The sequence below is a fragment of the Pristiophorus japonicus genome, chromosome 23 (genome assembly GCF_044704955.1).
Source record: "Pristiophorus japonicus isolate sPriJap1 chromosome 23, sPriJap1.hap1, whole genome shotgun sequence".
NCBI lineage: Eukaryota > Metazoa > Chordata > Chondrichthyes > Pristiophoridae > Pristiophorus > Pristiophorus japonicus.
This window is the reverse complement of record NC_091999.1, coordinates 18,585,671-18,610,100: the sequence shown is the minus strand read 5'-3', so window position 1 is coordinate 18,610,100 and position 24,430 is coordinate 18,585,671. Positions and strand designations below refer to the sequence as shown.

General features: G+C 45.8%; 4 non-coding genes across 4 annotated transcripts; all 4 read left to right on the top strand.

The window, feature by feature from the left end:
* Positions 1-18,676: 18,676 nt before the first annotated feature.
* Positions 18,677-18,757, top strand: trnas-aga (transfer RNA serine (anticodon AGA)). Its single transcript has one exon. It is a non-coding gene; the product is annotated as a tRNA-Ser (tRNA).
* Positions 18,758-20,628: 1,871 nt separating this feature from the next.
* On the top strand, positions 20,629-20,709 carry trnas-aga (transfer RNA serine (anticodon AGA)). The gene has a single exon. It is a non-coding gene; the product is annotated as a tRNA-Ser (tRNA).
* A 1,587-nt stretch (positions 20,710-22,296) lies between these two features.
* Positions 22,297-22,368, top strand: trnad-guc (transfer RNA aspartic acid (anticodon GUC)). Its single transcript has one exon. It is a non-coding gene; the product is annotated as a tRNA-Asp (tRNA).
* Positions 22,369-22,586: 218 nt separating this feature from the next.
* Positions 22,587-22,667, top strand: trnas-aga (transfer RNA serine (anticodon AGA)). The gene has a single exon. It is a non-coding gene; the product is annotated as a tRNA-Ser (tRNA).
* Positions 22,668-24,430: the final 1,763 nt, after the last annotated feature.

The following is a 24,430-nucleotide window of genomic DNA, read 5'->3' as shown; positions in this document are numbered from 1 at the left end:
TGAAACCAAGGTTGCGAACAGTCTGGTTCAGGCTCAGACAGAAGTTGGGGAGAGGGATGGAGTTTGTCACTCGGGAACGGAGTGTGTGGCAATGACAATTACAAATATCAGTATATTTCACAGGCTATCACGTGCAAAATGCATGGATGAGTTTTTAAAATCCAATGGGTTCCAAAAATGGGTTACAGAAAGTAACAGATTTCAAACCTTATGCAAGATGGTTCAATAAAGGGGTGGTTCAAAGGATTTCAGCTGAGTTTAAGGTGAGACACTGCAGTTAAGTCTACAACAACCACAACCCATGTACTCAAATGGAACAAGTTTGGGGTTTGATAGAAGGCGAACTAGGTGAGAAGTGATATAAGTTAGATTAATAAAAAGCACTAAAATGGAAGAGTCAGTAACAGAATATCAATTAGTCTCCTCTGATCATGGAGGAATCAAATATTCGACACAATGTGTCTGAAACAAAGATAATGTATTCAACATTTATACTCAATATTAATCTCCAGCTCAGGTATAGGGGTTATTAAGATCATCAGAAACAAACATGAGGTGCCAGAATGAACATGGTTCAGTGCCCAAAGCAATCACAGTAAATCCTGTTCGAGTCCCAAATGCAGCCTTTTTGCTCAGCTCATTTAAAACTGAGATGAGGAGGAATTTCTTCTCTCAGAGTGTTGTAAATCTGTGGAATTCTCTGCCTCAGAGAGCAGTGGAGGCTGGGTCATTGAATATATTTAAGGTAGAGATAGCCAGATTTTTGAGCGATAAGGGAGTAAAGTGTTCCGGGGAGTGAGCAGGGAATCATAGAAACATAGAAACATAGAAAATAGGTGCAGGAGTAGGCCATTCGGCCCTTAGAGCCTGCACCACCATTCAAGAAGATCATGGCTGATCATTCCCTCAGTACCCCTTTCCTGCTTTCTCTCCATACCCCTTGATCACCTTACCGTAACGGACACATCTAACTCCCTCTTGAATATATCCAATGAACTGGCATCAACAACTCTCTGCAGCAGTGAATTCCACAGGTTAACAACTCTCTGAGTGAAGAAGTTTCTCCTCATCTCAGTCCTAAATGATCTACCCCTTATCCTAAGACTGTGTCCCCTGGTTCTGGACTCCCCCAACATCGGGAACATTCTTCCCGCATCTAACTTGTCCAGTCCCGTCAGAATCTTATATGTTTCTATGAGATCCCCTCTCATCTTTCTAAACTCCAATGTATAAATTCCCAGTTGATCCAGTCTCTCCTCACATGTCAGTCCAGCCATCCCGGGAATCAGTCTGGTGCAGATTCAATAGTAACTTTCAAAAGGGAATTGGATATATACTTGAAATGGAAAAAATTGCAAAGCTATGGGGGGAAAGGGCAGGGTCGTGGGACTAATTTGGACAGCTCTTTCAAAGAGCCGGCACGTGATTGGCTGAATGGCCTCCTTCTGTGCTGTAAAATTTAATGAAATTTAAGTTGATGACCTAATGGTAGCATGTTAAAGTCCTTGGCTTTCCCTACAGATCAGTAACACTATCCTTGCAATAAAATTCAATGAGACACTGAAATGATCTTTTAAACACAAGCAGCTTGGCACCTGTACCAACACTTCGGTACCTGTAACTCGACACAAACACAGATCACAAACATTCTGCTGGGATAGTATGAGCTTGCTTATTTTGCATGTTACTTCTTCAGCCTTGCATCCCTACACATTTCAGGGCAATTAGGTCCTCTTGCTGAGGGCTGAAACCTATCTGAAAAAATTAATACATTATTTTGATGAGATCTGCAGCATCAAATGGTCATAGAGTGTTGATGAACCTTTGGCCACTGGAGACAAGAATAAGACTTTTTTTTTCAGCACAGGGTTAAGTTGGACAATTCCTTTCCAGGACACTGCTCAGCTGTCTACCTGCATCGAGGTGCCATTGAGTGGTTGGTTGTACATCAGTAGACTAATATCGTCATAATCAGAGCTCGATTTTTTTTTGTTAGATTTCCTTTTCGTTATTGACTCTTTGAACTAGTCGACATATCCACGTGGGAACATTTGGCTAACAACTCTTTTGGGGAAAACATAATAAATTAATCCAAATGCCCCCCAATCTGGGGGACACTCCAAACACTTTTCACGTGCCCTTTTTTTTTGTGATTTTTGTGGGGTTTTTTTGTTGGTTTTTTTTGGGTAGTAAAACGATAATTTACAAGTGCCCCCTATAAAAGGGGAGGGGGACACTAAAACCCAGCAATTAAAACAAATTAAACTTTAAAACATATAAAATCAAATTAAAATTTGGTTGCCGGGGGTGACAATGCACTCCAGTCCGTCCGGTGCCCACCTCTCGCGGAAGGCCATGAGCGTACCAGTGGACACCATGTGCTCCATCTCCAGGGACACCGTGGCCCAGATGTAAGCACGGAAGAGAGGCAGGCAGTCAGGCTGAACGACCCCCTCGAACGCCCGCTGCCTGGACCGGCTGATGGCACCCTTGGCAGTGCCCAGGAGCAGACCTACAAGTAGGCCTTCGGACCTACCCGCTCCCCTCCGCACAGGGTGCCCAAAGATCAGGAGTGTGGGACTGAAGTGCAGCCAGAAATTGAGGAGCAGCTCATTTAAATAATGGAACAGGGGCTGCAACCTCGTATATTCACTTAAAACGGGGAACACAGACTCTTCCAGACCGCAGAAATTGCAGGCGGCCTGGGAGCCCATGAACCGACTTAAAAATTTATTGCACGGGCCTGCTCCGTGCACCACCCTCCAGGCCAAGTTCCCGATAAATAGCGGGAGGACTCCTGCGTAGAGTGCACTCCATCGGGGACCCCCGCCTCCTCCGGATGGCAAGATAGTACGCCATGGCGTGTCCGGATGGCAGACGAGGATGGCAAGGTTGAGAGTGTGCAGGAGCAGCCCGTACAGGAAACCCCACCGCGCGGAACTGAAAGGCATGGAGGGGATTTCCTCGAGGTGGCTCAAGTTGTGAGGCACCGGCTCCCGAGGGAGGTTCCGGGGTTTGGCGCCAATGAGGAATTCCGTCCAGATGGGGGTCAGTTCGGACGGGATCTCCCCACGTGCTTGAGCCTCCTCGGCACACCTAACAGAGTCAGGGCCCAGAGCTGCTTTTAGCGACTTGATGGCATCGGCCACGCAGTGGACGTCGGCCGAATTTAGGCTGCATGCCAGCATGTCTGGCGCCATCCAGCCTGCTCCTCCACCATCCAGCAGGTCCCTGACCATGGTCACCTCGCCAGCCACAGCCCTCTCGACCGACTGCCACCTAAAACCTTGATCGTGGAAGTCCGGATTCCTGAGCAGCAGCTCCTGCAGGACAGCCGCCACTCCAGCTGGTGGAGAGCTGCGCTTGGTGGAGACTTTGTTCCAACATTTGGCTAACGAGTCTGAAAAGAAAATGCCATCTGACTCAATCCTGACATTGGATCCTATTTTCCTTAAATGTACAAGGCACTTTCTTTATTGTCCTGCCCTGTCCCCTCAAGGCGCTAACTCGTGCTGGGGACAGTTTGACAGCACATGGGTGCCGTATGCTACTTTCCCAAGTGGCAATCCTTCAGTAAATGTCCGAAAGGAACTTGACCATGGGTATCACAACCGAGTCCAAATTTGACAAGTTTTCTTGCAAGTAGGGATCAGTGGATCTGGCCGAAATTCTAGTTTCCTGAGTACAGGGGCACCGAAACCAACTGTATCTCCAAACTGCTGTCTGAGACCAGCTAGCTCTGCGGAAAGCAATGATTGAACCTGGGACTATCTCACCTCTTGGGCTCAGCTGCACACTCGGTATACCAACTACACCATCAGTGGAAACAAATAAGACAACTGTAAGAAGTAGTGAGGTACTGATGTCTGATTCTGTAATCTGTACAGCGAGACACCAGGTCTATTCTTGAGCACCCTTCTGCGCTCATAGAAGTGTCAACATTTTGCTTGAGTAACTCATTGATTGTTCTGTCTCATGCTTCAGAATAGCAGCTTAGAAGTCTGGTGTGGCTTTATGATTTACATAGGTCCAGGCTTTGGCCTGGAGAAGGCTCTGTCTGTTAAATGTCGATCCATACAATTGGACTGAAATTGCTGTCCAATCATGGTTGAACAACTCTCAAATTGCTTTGCTCTTAGACCTAAATCGGCAATCAGCATGTGACTGATTGATACCTGCCAGCAGCAATTCCACACCCATAGATTGGAGTGTTGCATTATTCTGCCCAGTGGTCAGAACATCTGTGCGAGTTCAGAAGCCCATAATAGTCAGAATACTGCAGGCTATATTTCCACAAGGAACAGAACGGAGAGAAACGACAGTCCCTTCTAGTCTTCAAACCTGAGCTGAGTCTATGATCAGACCAGCCATGACCTTATTGAATGGGGAGCAGGCTCGGGGTTCTGGGTGGCCCACTCCTGTTCCTATTTCTCATGGTCATATGTACCCAGCATGCCCCGCGGGGGAGAATGTGCTGCACCCAGACTACAGGAGCTCAGTGCGCAGGCGCGGGCCTGGCTGTGTTTGGAGCATGCGCGGTGTGTGTACTGGTGGAGGAGACATGTTTTGGACAGGCTCCTCAGAAGTGTCCTTTTCAGCGGGACGGAGCGGAGTAATGGACCAGCAGGGAGCCGGGGAGGCTTCATAAACAACCGGTGTCCGCTGCAAGCCCGGAAGTGGGTGTGTTCGGGCAAGCAGGGGTGGCAGATGCTGCTTTGTCTTGTTTTTGCTATCTGTGCTGACACTAGAGCAGCTGATAAGGAGTGCGAGAGTCGGAGACAGAGGCCCAGAGACCAGCCCAACCAGTTGCAGACAAAGATAGAGGGTTTGAAATCGAGAGGTGACGTCGCAGCCAAGCTGGTAAGTGGTTGGCTGTTCGACTGGTAAGTGTCACTCTCTTTTAGACTGACTTTTAGATTGGTTTAATTGGCAGCCAACCAATAAGTAGCTGTTTGGTGTTTAAGTAAATTTTAGTAAGTAAATTAATTTAAGGGTTAAGTCATGGCAGCAGAGCTCGGACATGTGTCATGTTCCTCCTGTGTTACGTGGGAAGTCAGGGACGCTTCCAGTGTCCCTGACTACTATGTGTGTGGGAAGTGTGTCCAACTGCAGCTCCTGACCGACCGCATGACGGCACTGGGAAAAAGAGTGGGAGAGCTATAGTGATAGGGGACTCTACTGTAAAGGGAATAGATAGGAGTTTCTGCGGACGCAACCGAGACTCCAGGATGGTATGTTGCCTCCCTGGTGCAAGGGTCAAGGATGTCTTGGAGCGGCTGCTGAGCATTCTGGAGAGGGAGGGTGAACAGCCAGTTGTCGTGGTACATGTAGGTACCAACGATATAGGTAAGAAGCGGGAAGAGGTCCTACAAGCTGAATTTAGGGAGCTAGGAGTTAAATTAAAAAGTAGAACCTCAAAGGTAGTAATCTCTGGATTGCTACCAGTGCCACGTGCTAATCAGAGTAGAGGGAGCAGGGTAGTTAGAATAAATACGTGGCTTGAGCAGTGGTGCAAGAGGGAGGGATTCAAATTCCTGGGACATTGGAACCAGTTCTGAGGGAAGTGGGACCTGAGCTGCAAGGAGGATGCTATCAGGCTGCAGATTGACTTGGATAGGTTAGGTGAGTGGGCAAATGCATGGCAGATGAAGTATAATGTGGATTAATGTGAGGTTATCCACTTTGGTGGTAAAAACAGAGAGACAGACTATTATCTGAATGGTGACAGATTAGGAAACGGGGAGGTGCAACGAGACCTGGATGTCATGGTACATCAGTCATTGAAGGTTGGCATGCAGATACAGGAGGCGGTTAAGAAATCAAACGGCATGTTGGCCTTCATAGCGTGGGGATTTGAGTACAGGGGCAGGGAGGTGTTAGTACAGTTGTACAGAGCTTTGTTGAGGCCACACCTGGAGTATTGTGTACAGTTTTGGTCTCCTAACTTGAGGAACGACATTCTTGCTATAGAGGGAGTGCAGCGAAGGTTCACCAGACTGATTCCCGGGATGGTGGGACTGACATATCAAGAAAGACAGGATCAACTGGGCTTGCATTCACTGGAGTTCAGAAGAATGAGAGGGGCTCTGATGGTTTTCGACAGGTTAGATGCAGGAAGAATGTTCCCAGAACCAGGGGTCAGAGTTTAAGGAGAAGATGTAAGCCATTTAGGATCGAGATGAGGAGAAACCTCTTCACCCAGAGAGTGGTGGACCTGTGGAATTTGCTACCACAGAAAGTTGTTGAGGTCAATTCACTAAATATATTCAAAAAGGAGTTCGATGTAGTCCTTACTACTAGGGGGATCAAGGGGTATGGCGAGAAAGCAGGAATGGGTTACTGAAGTTGCATGTTCAGCCATGAACTCATTGAATGGCGGTGCAGGCTCGAAGGGCCGAATGACCTACTCCTGCCCTATTTTCTATGTTTCTATGTTTCTATAATTACCGGAATATCGGCGGTTACAGCTTCGTGGCTTTCTCCTCGTCACAGGCCCAAGGTAACAGCGGCCATCTTGGTACAGGAACCATGTTCAGCGTTCCACCATCTTGATGCAGTTAGTAGCAGAGTGCATGCGCGGCCATCTTGGTGCTGGAATGTTCGTGTCTGGAACTGAACCCAGCCAGAGTCAGCACCTTCAGGGCAGGGGAACCAGTGAGTGCAGAACTGAACCCAACTAGAGTCAGGACCTTCAGGGCAGGGGCACCAGTGAGTGCAGAACTGAACCCAACCAGAGTCAGGACCTTCAGGGGAGGGGAACAAGTGAGTGTAGAACTGAACCCAGCCACAGTCAGCACCTTCAGGGGAGAGGAACCAGTGAGTGTAGAACTGAGCCCAGCCAGAGTCAGTACCTTCAGGGGAGGGGAACCAGTGAGTGTAGAACTAGACCCAGCCACAGTTAGCACCATTATTGGAGGAGAGGGAGATGAAACCAGTGATTGTAGAACTGGACTCAGCCAGAGTCAGCACCATCAAGGGGGGAGGGGAGCCAGTGAGTGTCGAACTGTACGCAGCTAGAATTGGTGGGGAAAATTGGGAGTGGAGATGAAGCAGTCTATAACATAAGAATATAAGAAATAGGAGCAGGAGTAGGCCATTTGGCCCCTCGAGCCTGCTCCCCATTCAATAAGATCATGGCTGATCTGATCATGGTCTCGACTCCACATCCGTGCCCGCTCCCCATAACCCTTTACTCCCTTATCGCTCAAAATGTGTCTCTCTCCACCTTAAATATATTCAAAGATCCAGCTTGCACAGCTCTTTGGGGCAGCTAATTCCATGGATTTACAACCCTCAGAGAAGAAATCTCAGTTTTAAATGGTCGGCTCTTTATTCTGAGACTATTTCCGCTAATTTTAGTTTCCCCTATGAATGGAAATATCCCCTCTGCATCCAGCTTGGCGAGCCACCTCATTATCATTAAGTTTCAATAAGATCACCTCTCATTCTTCTGAACTCCAATGTGTAGAAGCTAAACCTACTCAACCTATGCTCAGAAATCAACCCCCTCATCTCTGGAATCAACCTAGTGAACTTTCTCTGAACAGCCTCCAATGTAAGTATATCCTTCCTTACATACGGAGACCAAAACTGTACGCAGTACTCCAGGTGAGGCCTCACCATTACTCTGTACAGTTGTAGCAGGACTTCTCTGCTTTTATACTCTATCCCCCTTGCAATAAAGGCCAACATTCCATTTGCCTTTCTGATTACTTGCTGTACTTGCATACTAACTTTTTGTGTTTCATGCACAAGACCCCCAAGTCTCTCTGTAATGCAGCTCTTTGCAATTTTTCTCCATTTAAATTATAATTTGCGTTTCTATTATTTCTGATAAAGTGGATAACCTCACATTTTCCCACATTATACTTCATCTGCCAAATGTTTGCCCTCTGACTAAACCTCTCTGTATCCCTTTGCAGATTTTTGTGTCTTCCACACAATTTTTGTAACAACTGCAAACTCGGTCCCTTCATCCAAATCATGAATATGGATTGTAAATAGTTGAGGACCCAGCGCCAATCCCTGCGGCACCCCACTAGTCATGTTTGCCAACTGGAAAATGACCCATTTATCCCGACCCTCTGTTTTCTGTTAGTTAGCCAATCCCCTATCCACGTTAATATATTACCCCCAACCCAGTGAGCTTTTATATTGTGCAGTAACCTCTTAGGTGGCACCTTATCGAATGCCTTCTGGAAATCCAAATACATCGCATCCACTGCTTACCCCTTATCCACCCTGCTCGTTACATCCTCAAAGAACTCCAGCGAATTTGTAAACTTGATTTCCCTTTCATAAAACCATGTTGAATCTGCTTGAATGAATGATGCTTTTCCAAATGTCCTGCTACTGCTTCCTTAATAATGGACTCCAGCATTTTCCCAACGACAGAAGTTAGGCTACGTGGTATATGGTTTCCTGCTTTTTGTCTGCCTCCTTTTTCAAATCGGCAAGTTACATTTGCGCTTTCCAATCTATTGGGACCGCACTAGAATCCAGGGAATTTTGGTAGATTACAACCAATGCTTCCACTATCTCTGCAGTCACTTCTCTTAAGACCCTAGGATGCAAGCCATCATGTTCAGGGGACTGTTCTGCCTTTAGTCCCATTATTTTACCTAATACATCATTAGTGATTGTATTACGTAACTCCCTACCTACAGCCCCTCGCTTATCCACTGCTGGGATGTTTTTAGTGTCTTCTACCATGAAGGACTCTTGCTGTATTCTCTATTCTGTGCTAGCTTACTTTCATAATCTATCTTCCCTCTCAATCATTTTTTTAGTCGTTCTCTGCTGGCTTTTAAAAATGTCATAAACCTCTGGCCTCCCACTAGTCTTGGCCACACCGTATGCCTTTGTTTTCAATTTGATTCCTCCCTTATTTCCTTAGTTAGCCACGGATGGTTATCCCTTCTCTTAGTCTCTCCTTCTCATTGGGATATATTTTTGTTGCAGGTAATGAAATATCTCCTTAAATGTCTGCCACTGCTCATCAACTGTCCCATTCTTTAATCTATTTTCCCAGTCCACTTTAGCCAACTCTGCCCTCATACCTCTGCAGTCTCCTTTATTTAAGCTTAGGACCCTAGTTTGAGAACCAACTTTCTCACCCTCCAGCTGAATTTGAAATTCAACCATATTATGGTCACTTATTCCAAGAGGATCTTTTAGTACGAGATCATTTATTAATCTTGCCTCATTACACAGTACTAGATCTAAGATAGCCTGCTCCCTGGTTGGTTCCACAACGTACTGTTCAAGGAAACTATCCCGAATACACTCTATGGACTCCTCCTCAAGGCTACCCTGGCCAATTTGCTTTGTCCAATCAATATGAAGTTTAAAATCACCCATAAATATTGCCGTTCCTTTATTACAAGCCTCCATTATTTCTTGATTTATACTCCGTCCAACAGTGCAGCTACTGTTATGGGCCTATAGACTCTGCCCACCAGTGACTTTCCCTTTATTATTCCTCATCTCCACCCAAACTGATTCAATATTTTGATCCTCTGAGCAAATATCGTTTCTCACTAACGCACTGATCTCATCCTTTATTAACAGAGCTATCCCACCTCCTTTTTTTTCTGTCTGTCCTTCCGAATTGTCAAATATCCTTGAATATTTAGTTCCCAGTCCTGGTCACCTTGCAACCACGTCTCTGTAATGGCTATCAGATCATACCCATTTGTATCTATTTGTGCCGTCAACTCATCTATTTTGTTACGAATGTTATGTGCATTTAGACAAAGAACTTTTAAATTTGTTTTTTTACCTGTTTTTCCTGCTTTTTTCTTCTGTCCTTCAAACTCACTTTCTACATTTTTGCTTTCTAATTCCAGCTTTACTTCCTTACCGACTGAATCTATTCTCAGGTTCCCATTCCCCTGCCAAGCTAGTTTAAACTCTCCCCAACAGCACTGGCAAACCCCCCCACCCCCGGCGAGGATATTGGTCCCGGCTCTGTTGAGGTGCAACCCGTCCGGCTTGTACTGGTCCCACCTCCCTCCAGAAGCGGTAACAATGGATCAGGAATCTAAAGCCCTCCCTCCTGTACCATCTCTCCAGCCACGCATTCATCAGCTCTATCCTCCTATTTCTGTACTCACTAGTTCATGGCACCAGGAGTAATTTTAAATATTACCTTAGACCATGTCACTGTTTATAATTACACATGACCCTGTCTCGGTTTATATTACATTCGACCCTGCCTCTGTTTATATTACACTAGACCCTATCCCTGTTTATATTACACTAGACAGTATCACTGCTTATAAATAGACGTATAGAGTACAAACGCGTGGATATTATGATGAACCTGTACAAAATACTGGTTCTGCCTCAACTGGAGTACTATGCCCAATTGTGTGCAACACACTTTGGGAATAATGTGAAGGCCTTGGAGATGGTGCAGAAAAGATTTACGAGAATGATTCCAGGGATGAGGGACTTCAGTTACCTGGACAACTGGAGCAGCTGAGGTTGCACGGGGGATAGAGTATAAAAGCAGAGATGTCCTGCTACAACGGTACAGGGTTTTAATGAGGCCACACCTGGAGTACTGCTTACAGTTTTGGTCTCTGTGTATTTAAGGAAGGATATACTTTTATTGGAGGCAGCTCAGAGAAGGTTCACTAGGTTGATTCCTGACATGAGGGGGTTGACTTATGAAGAAAGATTGAGTAGCTTGCGCCTATACTCATTCGAGTTCAGAAGACTGAGAGGTGATATAATTGAAACATATAAGATATTGAGGGGGCTTGACATGGTGCATTCAGAGAGGATATTTCCACTCATAGGGGAATCTAGAGCTTAGGGGGCATAGTTTCAGAATAAGGGATTGCCCATTTAAAACTGAGATGAGGGGGAATTTCTTCTCTCAGGGTTCTAATTCTGTGGCATTCTTTGCCCCAGAGAGCTGTGGAGACCGGATCATTGAATATATTTAATGCGAAGATAGATAGATGTTTTAGCGATTATGGGAGTAAAGGTTTATGGGGAGCGGGCGGGGAAGTGTAGCTGAGTCCATGATTCGATCAGCCATAATTTTATTGAATGACGGAGCAGGCTCGAGGGGCAAATGGCTGACTCCCATTCTTATTTCTTATGTTCCCCTTAGAGCAGGGAAGATTGAGCGGAGATTTGATAGAGGTGTTCAAAATCATGAGTGGTCTTGCCAGAGTAGATCGTGAGATACTGTTCCCATTGGCAGAAGGGTCGTGAACCAGAGGACACAAATTTGAGGTGATTGGCAAAAGAACCCAAGGCGACACAAGAAAAAACCTTTTTGCGTAGCGAGTGTTTAATATCTGGATTGCACGGCCTGAAATGGTGGTGGAGGCAGACTTAATCACGGCTTTCAAAAGGGAGTTGGATAAGTACCTGAAAGAAAAACATTTGCACGGCTGTGGGGTAAGGGTGGGGGAGTGGGTCTAGCTGAGGTGCTCTTGCAGAGAGCTGGCACGGGCTCGACGGGCCGAATGGTCTTGTTCCGTGCTGTAACCATTCTCTGATTCTATGGTTCTAACTCTCTCATCATCAGCCTCCATTCCCTTCTCCCTCATATTCTGATCTTCAGTGCATCGATACTGGAAACACAGAGCGACCAATCCAGAGTTGCTCTGTATCAGGGTGGGTGCTGGATACGGAAGTCACTGCCTGGCCTCCTGTGTGGGTCGGTTTGTTGCATCAGTTTGAGCTGGATTCGAGAGGGGGGAGAAGCTGCTGGGTTTAACCCCCAGTACCTCTGGGCCCAGTCGGGACCAACAATTTCCGATGAGAGATTATCAACGGCGGTGGATTCTAGGGGAGATTAGGTTGTGAAACAGACACTGCCCGCACAATGTAGAAGCGTATTGTTTTAGGAACAAGTATTTCTATAGAGGATTTCAATATACAGATTTGTTTTAATCCATTCTTAGGAAGTGGGTGTCGCTAGTAGGGCCAGAATATATTTCCAATTTCCATTTGCCCCTTCACAAGGTGAAGGTGGGCCTTCTCGAACCGCTGCAGTCCGTGTGGTGAAGGCCCTCCCACAATGCTGTTAGGTGAGGAGTTCCAGGATTTTCACCCAGTGACGATGTAGGAACGGTGATATATGCCCAAGTCAGGATGGTGTGAGACTTGGAGGGGAACTTGGAGGTGATGGATTTCCATGCACCTGCTGCCCTGGTCCATCTAGGTGGGAGAGGTTGTGGGTTTGGGAGGTTCTGTCAAAGTTCTGGTCGAGTTACAGATGTTTAAATTACCTCCCCTTCGCCCTGCCCACCTCTCCCTCCTCCCATAGAGGCCAGAGTCTTGTGTAGGCCCAGACCGGGTGGTGGGTTCCCTTCCCTGAAGGACATTGGTGATCAGTTGGGTTATTATGACAATCCGGCAGCTTTCGTGGTCACTTTTTCTGTTGGCGGCCGCACAAATAGCCAGGTTCATTCAGCTCAATTTCAGAACCTGCCTTTGTGTTTTTATGGGTTCTCTCTCACCCACCCTTTTTTTTGTTTGAAACTCACTTTACAGGTTATTAAAAGGAGAAGATTTGTCGACCAGAGGCTCAAACCAAACATCACATTAAGATATGACGGAGTCACTCGATTCATCGGGAATGGAATATCATCGGCCTTTGACCATGGAAGCAAAAAGCACTGTTCACAGCGGGGAGAAATGGTACACGTGCTCTGCATGTGGACAAGGCTTCAGCCGATCAGCCAACCTGCAGAGACACAAGTGCAGTCATACTGGGGAGAAACTGTGTAAATATGGGGACTGTGGGAAATGTTTCAAGCTGGAAACACATTGGCGAGTTTACACTGGGGAGAGGCCATTCAGCTGGTCCGATTGTGGGAAGGGATTCACTTAATCAGCCGACGTGCTGAGGCACAAGCGAGTTCACACTGGAGAGAGGCCGTTCACCAGCTCTGAGTGTGGGGAGGGATTCACTCAGCCATCCAACCTGCTGATACACAAGCGAGTTCACACTGGGGAGAGGCCGTTCACCTGCTTCGATTGTGGGAAGGGATTCGCTCGGTCCTCCCACCTGCTGAGGCACCATCGAATTCACGCTGGGGAGCGGCCATTCACCTGCTCTGAGTGTGGGAGGAGATTCACTCAGTCATCCACCGTGATGAAACACCAGAGAGTTCACAAGTGACTGCAGGGGTGGGATTCTGCTATTATTGCTGCTGTTAATCACATCCCGACTGAACCATGTTCATTCTGACAGTTGAGGTTTGTTTCTGCTGATGCTAATAACTCCTGTAACTTGACTGGAGTTTAATATTTGCGATATAGACAAATAAATTAGTGTTGCTTTCAACATATTGCTGTGGATTTTTGTCTTTACCATGCGGGAGTGTTTAGCATCACCTGGCTGGAGCTCAGTGAGGACAATCTGTAGGGAGGATTGTATGGGGGGAGAACTTCAGCATGGGCACAGTCCGTCAGGGTCACACTGAGAGGGGCAAATGGCACTTTGGTCTTTCTCATCACACTTCACTGTCAGCAAAGTCACCGAGCGGGTTAATCTTGATGGTGTAAGGTGCGGATGATATCCACCCAAGTGTGTTTAAAGAGATGGGATGGGTGCTCTGTTAGCCCCTTGCCCATATCTCCAACAGCTCAGTAGAATCATGGGTTGTTCCCTGAGATTGGAAGGTAGCACACGTTGTTCCCATTTTTCAAATTGGTCACAAGTCAGAGCTCTGGAATTGAAGGCCCATCAACGTGACCTCAATCACTGGGAAGGTGCTTGAAGGGTTCCTGGGAGATGCTGTTTTCCATCATGGGGAAAGGGAAGGGGCCATTAGAGATACTGAACATGGATTCCGGTAAACATGGTCACGTCTTACAAGCTAGCTTGAGTTTGTAAAGAAGTTGTTAGGTTGGTGGATGGGGGAATCTGGTTGACATTGTCCACCTCAAGGTGTCAAACTCATTTTCTATGGTGGGCCTGATCCAATATCCTGGCACTTGGCATAGGCCACATTCAGAAAAAGCTATTAAAATAGGAATACATGAAATAAACTACATCGGAATTTACATTTAGATTTGATTTACTGCCTCTGCTCCCGATCTCTGGCACCTCTGAGCTTGAGCATTCATGAACTGACCCTGCTCAAACCATAACCACAAGGATATCGGTGCATGGTTCTGCCTGTGACCACAAGGCTGTGTCACTGCCACACACACATACCGTTTCCTTGTTTCACATCTCCATACAAACACCATCATCCACACATCCCCTTCCTACACAATTGCAGCAGACATGAGCAAGGACATGAGGCTTATTAAAAGACACATTTCATTACAGCAAAGGTTACACTGGGAGACATGTTCAGTTATCTTCCATTACAGGCAAAATGCCGGGCAAACCAGCAGCACACTGGCACCTGAGCACTGTCTCATCGGCCTACAGGCTTTTCTTAAATATATTTTCTGCCTGGATATAAACTTAAACCAGCTTTGCAGACGTGATGCTCTATTCACACATAGAAGGTGAGAGAGGTGCAGTGGAGAACATACTAAGTCCAGTAGCTGAAAGTGATTCACAGACTGGGTTTTATGTTTAGTGATCCCGGGCGTGTTACCAATACCAGCAAAGATGAAGCCCATGGAATAAAACGGACAGTGGATACTGTCTCACTGTAAGCGATTCAGAATGAGAAGCTTTAACAACAGCTGATGTTTCACAAAGGGAGACCTCACCAGACCAAAGGACATTGGAGGCGTTTAATGGGCTGTTTGTGTCACTGGGCTACAGGAGGCTATTTGTGACAGAAGGAAAGCTGCTCACAGCAAACAAACAGTTTACCTGCCAGTCCAGCCCCACTCTGGCCCCCACCTTCTCTCTATCACTATTGATGGACACTGCTGCAGTAATAGCTCCTTTGACTTTTCCTCTCTTCTCCCTCCTTCACCCTTAATACACGACCCGACACAATCTCCCTCCCCCGACATCCTCACTGTGCTGGAGTCCACGCCAGTCACCCCATCTGCTCCTTGTTCTCTCCCTGGATCCTGAAACTACAGTCTGCATCCCAAGGTACTTAAGGAAGTGGCCCGAGAAATAGTGGATGCATTGCTCATCATTTTCCAACAGTCTATCGACTCGGTATCAGTTCCTATGAACTGGAGGGTGGCTAATGTAACACCACTTTTTAAAAAAGGGGGGAGAGGAAAACGGGTAATTATAGACTGGTTAGCCTGACATCGGTCGTGGGGAAAATGTTGGAATCAATTATTAAAGATGAAATAGCAGCGCATTTGGAAAGCAGTGACGGGATCGGTCCAAGTCAGCATGGATTTATGAAAGGGAAATCATGCTTGACAAATCTTCGAGAATTGTTTGAGGATGTAACTAGTCGAGTGGACAAGGGTGAACCAGTGGATGTGGTGTATTTGGACTTTCAAAAGTTTTTTGACAAGGTCCCACACAAGAGATTGGTGTGCAAAATTAAAGCACATGGTATTAGGGTTAAAGTATGGATGTGAATAGAGAACTGGTTGGCAGACAGGAAGCATAAAGTCTGGATAAACGGGTACTTTTCAGAATGGCAGGCAGTTACTCGTGAGGTGCCGCATGGCTCAGTGCTGGGAACCCAGCTATTTACAATATACATCAATGATTTAGATGAAGGAATGGAGTGTAATATCTCCAAGTTTGCAGATGATACTAAGCTGGATCGCGGTGTGAGCTGTGAGGAGGATGCTAAGAGGCTGCAGGGTGACTTGGACAGGCAAATGCATGGCAGATGAAGTATAATGTGGATAAATGTGAAATTATCCACTTGATGGCTAAAACATGAAGACAGAATATTATCTGAATGGCGACAGATTAAGAAAAGGGGAGTTGCAATGGGACAAGGGTGTCATGGTACATCAGTCATTGCAAGTTGGCTTTAAGGTACAGCAGGTGGTGAAAAAGGCAAATGGTAAGTTGGCCTTCATTGCAAGCGGATTTGAGTATAGAAGCAGGGAGGTCTTACTGCAGTTGTGCAGGGCCTTCGTGAGGCCTCAACTGGAATTTTGTGCTCAGTTTTGGTCTCTTAATCTGAAGAAGGACATTCTTGCTATTGAGGGAGTGCAGCAAAGGTTCACGTGACTGATTCCAGGGTCGGCAGGACTGACCTATGATGAGAGACTCGATCGACTGGGCCTGTATTCACTGGAGTTTAGAAGAATGAGAGGGGATCTCATAGAAACATATAAGATTCTGATGGCACTGGACAGGTTCGATGCAGGAAGAATGTTCCCGATGTTGAGAAAGTCCAGAACCAGGGGACATAGTCTAAGGATAAGAGGTAAGCCATTTAGGACCGAGATGAGGAGAAACTTCTTCACTCAAAGTTGTTAACCTGTGGAATTTTCTGCCGCAGAGAGTTGTTGATGCCAGTTCGTTACATATATTCAAGAGTGGGTTAGATATGGCCCTTACCTCTAAAGGGATCAAGTGGTATGGAGAGAAAGCAGGAAAGAGGTACTGAGGTGAATGATCAGCCATGATCTTATTGAATGGTGGTACAGGCTCGAAGGGCCGAATGGCCAATTCCTGCACCTATTTTCTATGTTTCTATATTTCTAACTAACTCTTCCCCCTCCTGAAGTCTACAGGCTCTAAAAATGAAGCTTGGTGGCCCTCAGTCCCTACTCCTTGATTTACATCCCCTTCTCTCCTCCTCTTTCCCCCTTGGTTGTGTTCCACATTCTGGGCCTTGGGCCTTCCCTGGGGATTCTCAGTATGAACAGGGTGTGTATGTTGAGACAGGATGTCCCAGCTCTCCACCTTGAAAGGGACAAGGAGAGGACCAGCTTGGCTGAATGGCCCTGCGTAGTGACATCACTGCAGCGCCTAGCAACCACCCTTCCTGAGCCCTGCTCATTATGGGCTGGGTTGAGCTCAGTGCTGTCACAGGAAGGGCAACAGGAGCAGGATTCGAGCCGTGTGGAGCCCAGGATTAATGGGGAGAGGTACAGGATCAATCTATACCTTATTGAGTGAGAAATGTCAGTGTCCCAGACACTACCTGTCCCTCAGTATCTGTGTCGAGGAGCGACCGATGGCTTCAATCTGTATCTAACCCATGCTGTGCCCGACTGGAGAGTGTTTGATGCTGGCACGAGGTGCTCAGCTCAATGAACACAACATTTTACCCAAAGATGATCAGATAAACCCATCAGCTTCTCCCCTGGACACAGGCCCTGAAGGACCGGGAGTGTCTCTTATAATTTAGCTGGTGCCCTTGATTAAATTTAAGCACCTCACATCTCTTTTTAAAAATTTGTTCAGGGGATGTGTGTCTCGTCTCTCACCTCTCATTCTTCTAAACGCTGGAGAATATAGGCCTAGTCTACTCAATCTCTCATAGGACAATCCCCCCATCCCAGCAATCAGTCTGGTGAATCTTCATTGCACTCCCTCTATAGCAAGTTTATCTTTCCTTCGGTAAGGAGACCAAAACTGCACACAATACTCCAGGTGTGGTCTCACCAGGGCCCTGTATAATTGCAGTAAGACGTAAATATTCAAATCCTCTTTTAATAAAGGCCACTAAACCTATTGATTTCTTAATTGCTTGCTGCACCTGCATATTAACTTTTAGCGATGTGTGTACAAGAACACCCACGTCCCTCTGGACAGAATGTTTCCCAAACTCTCACCATTTAAAAAAAATACTCTGCCTTTCTATTTTTACTATAAGTGTCTAACTTAACATTTCTTCACATTATATTTTATTTTCCATGTTCTTGCCCACTCACTGAGCCTGTACATATCCGTTTGAAACCTCTTTTCATCCTCATCACACTTACATCCCCAACGAGCTTTGTAGCCTTAGCAGACTTCGATATATGACATTTGGTCCCCTCATCCAAATTATTGATATACATTGTGAATAGCTGGGGCCCAAGCACCGATTCTTGCAGCACCCCACCAGTTACAGCCTGCCAACCCGAAAATCACCCGTTTATTCCTACTCTCTGTTTTCTGTCAATTAACCAATCCTTAATCCTTGCTCGTATAATAATCTCTTGTGAGGCACCTCATCGAATGCCTTCGGTAAATCTAAATACACGTCTGTTCCAATGGGATTCTCACAGCCTCTTTGTCTGACTGGCTCTCTCTTTCCCATCATTTCGGTCTGTCCCTGTCTTTGCCTGTCTCTGTTAGTCCCTGCCTGTAAGCAGAGAAGTATTTCCATCATTTTCTGTTTTAATCTCTATCGCTCTCTCTCTATCTGTCTCTCTCCTTGTCACTGTCTTTATCATTGTCTTTCTCTCACTCTTTCCCTCTCTCTCTCAATAGATCACACACACACATCTCTGTATATGTATATATTTGATTCTTTTTCGCACTCAGTCTGCCTCTCCTTCTCAGTCTCACACTTTCTGTCTCTCGTTGTCTCCATCTTGCTGTCTGTCTCTCCCTGTTTGTCGGTTTGTCTCTGTCTCTCAATGTGTCTGTCGACTTCTCATGGTGTCCATTTCTGTTCACAGTGGCTCGATTCCTGCTCTGACAGAACTGGTACCCGTCAGTTCCTCGTTAGTATACTGGTGAGTATCCCCGATTGTCTCATCCAGATTTTTAGCAAACGGAGAATTTTTCAGGAGTCTTTGGCCGTCTGCTGCACAGAGATGGATGACTCAGTTTTTTCGGAGTAAAGTTTAAAAAGGCAGCGACGCAGTAGTCGTGGCCGAGTGGTTAAGCCGATGGACTAGAAATCCATTGGGTTATCCCGCGCAGGTTCGAATCCTGCCGACTACGATTCTCAGCATTTTTCATTCCATTTCACAATTTAACCGGTTGTCTGCCAAACTGATCCTGACATAGATGGAATAACGCCCCACACCTTTCAACTTTGACATTTTTTTCTCATTTTTATTAATCTGCAATATTCACGATACATGCGTTTCAAAAATCGCAAACATCAGTCAAAGTTGCGACAGTGATTCAGCCTGTCTATCCCTCGAGATGTCTGAGGCATCTGTGCATGCCCGTTGGTGCGTGCAAATTTTTGGTTATGTGTATGTGGGTCTCTGTGTCTGTCTATCTATTTATATATCTCTGTGTATGTGCAACTGTCACTGGAAATCATCACCATGAATTTGGTATGTGCTGGAATTATAAAAACGACTTGGGGAAAATAATACATTTGTGAACTTTTGTATCGGCTTTGGTTCAGTGGCCGCATTCCCAACTGCATCGGGAGTTTGTCTGTTCAAGTCGCACTCCTGAGACTTGAGCATATCATCTTGGCTAACACTCAAGTGCAGCACTTGGGGAATTTTGCAATGTTGAAGCTGTTGACTTTCGGATGCAATGTTGAATTGAAGCTCCGTCTGCACCCTCGGGTGGATATGAAAGTTTCCAGTGCATTACTCGAAACAGAATAGGAGAGTTGCCCCCATGTCAATATTACTAAAAATGTTCGTAAATGCTCACTGAAAGCCGATGTGCATGTGTTTGTATGTGGGGTTGGGGTTGAAGCCCAGATTCTCACAAAGACAGAATCCAGGTCCTCACAGGACCAGAATAGCCGAGTGGTTGAGGCGTTGGCCTGAAAACTCAATGGGTTTGTCCCGCGTGGGTTCGTCCCCCACTCCTGGTGTCTCTTTAATTTAACACGGATTTCCTCCCATTCTGATCAGTGAGACCGGATTTTCATCGGTTGAATCAGCAATTTTCTGTAACAATGTGACACTCTGAACCGATAATGAAATGAATTTGTGAAATGTATCTGTGTCGCTCTGTTTCTGCCTCTCTCTCTCTCTTCAGAGAGGTTTGTATGTTTGAGTCTTTGTCTCTCTCAGTCTGACTCACTCTGTCTGTCCCTGTTTCTCTGTTTGTCTTTGTCTCTCAATCTGTCTCTTTCTCACGGTGCCACGTCTGGTCCAATGGGATTCGCTCTGACTGTTTTTCTGACTGGCTCTCTCTTTCCCATCATTTCGGTCTGTCCATGTCTTTGCCTGTCTCTGTTAGTCCCTGCCTGTAAGCTGAGAAGTATTTCCATCATTTTCTGTTTTAGTCTCTATCGCTCTCTCTCTATCGTCTCTCTCCTTGTCACTGTCTTTATCATTGTCTTTCTCTCACTCTCTCCCTCTCTCTCTTAATAGATCACACACACACATCTCTGTATATGTATATATTTGAGTCTTTTTCTCACTCAGTCTGCCTCTCCTTCTCAGTCTCACACTTTCTGTCTCTCGTTGTCTCTATCTCGCTGTCTGTCTCTCCCTGTTTGTTGATTTGTCTCTGTCTCTCAATGTGTCTGTCGACTTCTCCTGGTGTCCAGTTCTGTTCACAGTGACTCGATTCCTGTTCTGACAGAACTGGTACCCGTCAGTTCCTCGTTAGTATAGTGATGAGTGTCCCCGCCTGTCACGCGGGAGACCGGGGTTTAATTCCCCGACGGGGAGGCAGTTGTTTCAAGATGTCGAATTTTACTTCTGTTTCTTGGAAGAGATGCATATTAAAAAGTTCCAGAGCAATATGGAACTGCAAAAATACAGGTGGATGTGATTGCCTCGTCCAGATTTTTAGCAAACTGAGAATTTTTCAGGAGTATTTGGCCGTCTGCTGCACAGAGATGGATGACTGAGTTTTTTCTGAGTAAAGTTTAAAAAGGCAGCTACACAGTAGTCGTGGCCGAGTGGTTAAGGCGATGGACTAGAAATCCATTGGGTTATCCCGCGCAGGTTCGAATCCTGCCGACTACGATTCTCAGCATTTTTCATTCCATTTCACAATTTAACCGGTTCTCTGCCAAACTGATCCTGAGATAGGTGGAATAACGTCCCACACCTTTCAACTTTGACATTTTTTTCTCATTTTTATTAATTGCAATATTCACGATACATCCGTTTCAAAAATCGCAAACATCAGTCAAAATTGCGACAGTGATTCAGCCTATCTATCCCTCGAGATGTCTGAGGCATCTGTGCATGCATGTTGGTGCGTGCAAATTTTTGGTTATGTGTGTGTGGGTCTCTGTGTCTGTCTATCTATTTATATGTCTCTGTGTACCTGCAACTGTCACTGGAAATCATCACCATGAATTTGGTATGTCCTGGAACTTATAAAAACGACTTGGGGAAAATAATACTGTTGTGAACTTTTGTATCGGCTTTGGTTCAGTGGCCGCATTCTCGACTAAATCGGGAGTTTGTCTGTTCAAGTCGCACTCCTGAGACTTGAGCATATCATCTTGGCTAACACTCAAGTGCAGCACTTGGGGAATTTTGCAATGTTATGGCTGTTGACTTTCGGATGAAAAATTAAATTGAAGCTCCGTCTGCACCCTCGGGTGGATATGAAAGTTCCCAGTGCATTACTCGAAAAAGAATAGGAGAGTTGCCCCCGTGTCAATATTACTAAAAATGTTCGTAAATGCTCACTGAAAGCCGATGTGCATGTGTTTGTATGTGGGGTTGGGGTTGAAGCCCAGATTCTCACAGAGACAGAATCCAGGTTCTCACAGGACCAGAATAGCCGAGTGGTTGAGGCGTTGGCCTTAAAACTCAGTGAGTTTGTCCCGCGTGGGTTCGTCTCCCGCGTGGGTTCGTCCACCTCTCCTGGTGTCTCTTTAATTTCCTCCCATTCTGATCAGTGAGACCGGATTTTCATCGGTTGAATCAGCAATTTTCTGTAACAATGTGACACTCTGAACCGATAATGAAATGAAATTGTGAAATGTATCTGTGTCGCTCGGTTTCTGCGTCTCTCTCTCTCTTCAGAGAGTTTTGTATGTTTGAGTCTTTGTCTCTCTCAGTCTGACTCACTCTGTCTGTCCCTGTTTCTCTGTCTGTCTTTGTCTCTCAATCTGTCTCTTTCTCACGTTGCCACGTCTGGTCCAATGGGATTCTCTCTGACTCTTTGTCTGACTGGCTCTCTCTTTCCCATCATTTCGGTCTGTCCATGTCTTTGCTTGTCTCTGTTAGTCCCTGCCTGTAAGCTGAGAAGTATTTCCATCATTTTCTGTTTTAGTCTCTATCGCTCTCTCTCTATCTGTCTCTCTCCTTGTCACTGTCTTTATCATTGTCTTTCTCTCACTCTTTCCCTCTCTCTCTTAATAGATCACACACACACATCTCTGTATATGTATATATTTGAGTCTTTTTCTCACTCAGTCTGCCTCTCCTTCTCAGTCTCACACTTTCTGTCTCTCGTTGTCTCTATCTCGCTGTCTGTCTCTTCCTGTTTGTCGGTTTGTCTCTGTCTCTCAAATTGTCTGTCGACTTCTCCTGGTGTCCAGTTCTGTTCACAGTGACTCGATTCCTGCTCTGACAGAACTGGTACCCGTCAGTTCCTCGTTAGTATAGTGGTGAGTATCCCCGCCTGTCACGCGGAAGACCGGGGTTCAATTCCCCGACGGGGAGGCAGTTGTTTCAAGATGTCGATTTTACTTCTGTTTCTTGGAAGAGATACATATTAAAAAGTTCCAGAGCAATATGGAACTGAAAACATACAGGTGGATGAGATTGTCTCGTCCAGACTTTTAGCAAACGGAGAATTTTTCAGGAGTCTTTGGCCGTCTGCTGCACAGAGATGGATGACTGAGTTTTTTCTGAGTAAAGTTTAAAAAGGCAGCGACACAGTAGTCGTGGCCGAATGGTTAAGGCGATGGACTAGAAATCCATTGGGTTATACCGCGCAGGTTCGAATCCTGCCGACTACGACTCTCAGCATTTTTCATTCCATTTCACAATTTAACCGGTTCTCTGCCAAACTGATCCTGAGATAGGACGGAATAACGTCCCACACCTTTCAACTTTGACATTTTTTTCTCATTTTTATTAATCTGCAATATTCACGATACATCCGTTTAAAAATCGCAAACATCAGTCAAAGTTGCGACAGTGATTCAGCCTGTCTATCCCTCGAGATGTCTGAGGCATCTGTGCATGCCCGTTGGTGCGTGCAAATTTTTGGTACGTGTGTGTGGGTCTCTGTGTCTGTCTATCTATTTATATGTCTCTGTGTATGTGCAACTGTCACTGGAAATCATCACCATGAATTTGGTATGTCCTGGAACTTATAAAAACGAATTGGGGAAAATAATACTGTTGTGAACTTTTGTATCGGCTTTGGTTCAGTGGCCGCATTCTCGACTGAATCGGGAGTTTGTCTGTTAAAGTCGCACTCCTGAGACTTGAGCATATCATCTTGGCTAACACTCAAGTGCAGCACTTGGGGAATTTTGCAATGTTATGGCTGTTGACTTTCGGATGAAAAATTAAATTGAAGCTCCGTCTGCACCCTCGGGTGGATATGAACGTTCCCAGTGCATTACTCGAAAAAGAATAGGAGAGTTGCCCCCGTGTCAATATTACTAAAAATGTTCGTAAATGCTCACTGAAAGCCGATGTGCATGTGTTTTTATGTGGGGTTGGGGTTGAAGCCCAGATTCTCACAGAGACAGAATCCAGGTTCTCACAGGACCAGAATAGCCGAGTGGTTGAGGCGTTGGCCTTAAAACTCAATGAGTTTGCCCCCCGTTGGTTCGTCCCCCACTCCTGGTGTCTCTTTAATTTAACACGGATTTCCTCCCATTCTGATCAGTGAGACCGGATTTTCATCGGTTGAATCAGCAATTTTCTGTAACAATGTGACACTCTGAACCGATAATGAAATGAAATTGTGAAATGTATCTGTGTCGCTCGGTTTCTGCCTCTCTCTCTCTCTTCAGAGAGTTTTGTATGTTTGAGTCTTTGTCTCTCTCAGTCTGACTCACTCTGTCTGTCCCTGTTTCTCTGTTTGTCTTTGTCTCTCAATCTGTCTCTTTCTCACGTTGCCACGTCTTGTCCAATGGGATTCTCTCTGACTCTTTGTCTGACTGGCTCTCTCTTTCCCATCATTTCGGTCTGTCCATGTCTTTGCTTGTCTCTGTTAGTCCCTGCCTGTAAGCTGAGAAGTATTTCCATCATTTTCTGTTTTAGTCTCTATCGCTCTCTCTCTATCTGTCTCTCTCCTTGTCACTGTATTTATCATTGTCTTTCTCTCACTCTTTCCCTCTCTCTCTTAATAGATCACACACACACATCTCTGTATATGTATATATTTGAGTCTTTTTCTCACTCAGTCTGCCTCTCCTTCTCAGTCTCACACTTTCTGTCTCTCGTTGTCTCTATCTCGCTGTCTGTCTCTCCCTGTTTGTCGGTTTGTCTCTGTCTCTCAATGTGTCTGTCGACTTCTCCTGGTGTCCAGTTCTGTTCACAGTGACTCGATTCCTGCTCTGACAGAACTGGTACCCGTCAGTTCCACGTTAGTATAGTGGTGAGTATCCCCGCCTGTCACGCGGAAGACCGGGGTTCAATTCCCCGACGGGGAGGCAGTTGTCTCAAGATGTCGATTTTACATCTGTTTCTTGGAAGAGATGCATATTAAAAAGTTCCAGAGCAATATGGAACTGAAAACATACAGGTGGATGAGATTGTCTCG